Below are 2,571 nucleotides of genomic sequence, written 5' to 3' on the forward strand. Positions count from 1 at the left end.
TCCAAACTTTCTTTAATAGAACTCAGTGTGGTCGACAAGAAATACAGAAAGTAATTCAAATAAAAGCTTGCAGTTGACTCATTATTAAGAAGTTATTTCTGATTTGTCCAGCTTTTGGCAGCTAGCAATCACAATAGAAACACAACCATACTATCATAATGTGTACTCTTTAAATTGCCACATGTACATGTTTAGGGTACACAAATATACTGACAAAACTTACTTTTCTTGATTGACTGCCTACAGCAATCCCTTGGTCAAATTTCTGCCAATCTGACATTGAACATGTGGTCTTACAAAAACAGTGGATATTTGCAACTTGAAATTAATTAGATGAACCAATAATGCCAAACATAATTTAGATGGCTTTTGGAGCTCTTAAAGTGATACATGCACACAATTAAATTAGTTCATTTACAACAAATCACATAAAAAATTATCATAAAAGCAAAACTCCACTAAAAGGGTTTTAATAAGAGTTTTTCTTTCAGGATCCATCAGAGACTCAAACCACAACCAGAACCCAGCTGTGTCCTTTAAGAGTAGCTTAAAGGACACACAGATCTCACAATGCACAATGTGTGCATCAGAGAACCATCAGAAGGTTCTCCGATGGTGGAGAACCTTCTGGATATCCACCATCAGAGGGGTGAGCTGTTTGTATTTACTGTAACTGAGGAAACTGAACCAGTAATAACTCAGATGTTTCCAGTTACATTTACAGAGGTTTGATCCATTATCTAAACCAGCTGCTCTGTTCCAATGAAAACACCTCCATATCTTCATCTCTGGGTGATGATGATGATATTCTGCTGCTTCCTGGCTCCATGTCAGACTAACAGTGGGACACATTTCCACCACCCACTAGGAATACCTGGTAAAGCCAGTCTGGTCCATCAGTACTTGTTTCCTGTGTGCATTGTGAGATCAGTTCAGCAGGAAGGAAAGCTTCATGATGTGGATGGTGATATCTGCTGGAACTCAATCAGACTGAACTGATGTGGCCCATCAGAGGTTCTGCTGGTCCTTAGTGGGATCAGCAGGAACATTAAATCTTTAAAACATGTGGACAGATATAATGTGAGCTCACTGGCTTCCAGGATCTACAGGATCCATTTTAAATCGTCTATAACATCCAGGAGAGGATCCCACATGGAAACACCCACATATCTCAGAGCTCCTCCATGTCCACATCACCTCCAGTCATCAGAACCTGATGGATGTCCCACACTGTCCTGAAGACCTTTGTGGACAGAGCCTTCACTTTCGCTGTCCCCAAGCTCTGGAATTCTGTATCCACCAGCATCAGATCTACTGACAGTGTGGGCAGTTTGAAATCCAAGTTCAGCACCAACTTTTAAAATGTCAACTGGGTGATTCTGGTGTTACTGGTCTTCAGCCTTGTAGTTTATCTTCCTCTTTCTAACTTCTGTGTATTGTGTTTATGTGATGCTCTGTTTTTCTGCTTTTAATGTGACACTTAGTTATTTTATTAGTAAATATTGCTGAATGTACATTTCCTGCATTCCTGATTGTTCCTAGTTCCTCCACAGAGTGGACCAGAATAGCTCAGAGGTTCCCAGTGGTCCGTCTGCCCAGCAGCATCAAACACAGCTGGACTCCATATTTATGGTCTGTGCATGAACAACAACTACTTTTCCATGGTTCTGTTCACAGTCATCTCCATGCTGCACAAGTGTGTCTAACATTCATCTGGAGTTTGACTCCATGATTTCAGTCTGATGTTTCCTTCATCTATTATCCTGTTCCAGCTGCTGGAGGAAAACATTATCACTTTTGTGAAGAATAAGCTGAAGAAGGTCCAGAATGTTCTAAGTCCAGATTACCCAGAATGCTCAGAGAGTCAGAGAGATAATGATGATGAGGTATTGAGAGGTGATGATGAAAAGCAGAGGAGAAGCAGCATAGAGGCAGTGATGAAGATCACACTGAACTTCCTGAGGAGGATGAAGCAGGAGGAGCTGGCTGACCGTCTACAGAGCAGTAAGAGCATTTCTACAAAGATTCAACCTGATGAATAAATGACACATTTACTGATGTCAGGAGAAATGGAATCACATTTATTTAAATCATCTTCAGAAGGTATTTTTTAATTTATCTTTGACTTTACTTTTTGTGTGTTACTTTAGAACATTTTGGTCCAGTTTGTGAACATCAACTTAAATCTGGCCTGAAGAAGAAGTTCCAGTCTGTCTTTGAGGGGATTGCTAAAGCAGGAAGTCCAACCCTTCTGAACCAGATCTACACAGAGCTCTACATCACAGAGGGAGGGACTGGAGWGGTCAATGATGAACATGAGGTCAGACAGATTGAAAGAGCATCCAGGAAACCACACAGACCAGAAACAACAATAAGACAAGAAGACATCTTTAAAGTCTCACCTGGAAGAGATCAACCAATCAGAACAGTGATGACAAAGGGAGTGGCTGGCATTGGGAAAACAGTCTTAACACAGAAGTTCACTCTGGACTGGGCTGAAGACAAAGCCCACCAGAACATCCACTTCATATTTCCATTCACCTTCAGAGAGCTGAATGTGCTGAGAGAGAA

This window comes from Poecilia reticulata, unplaced genomic scaffold, assembly GCF_000633615.1.
Source record: "Poecilia reticulata strain Guanapo unplaced genomic scaffold, Guppy_female_1.0+MT scaffold_309, whole genome shotgun sequence".
NCBI lineage: Eukaryota > Metazoa > Chordata > Actinopteri > Cyprinodontiformes > Poeciliidae > Poecilia > Poecilia reticulata.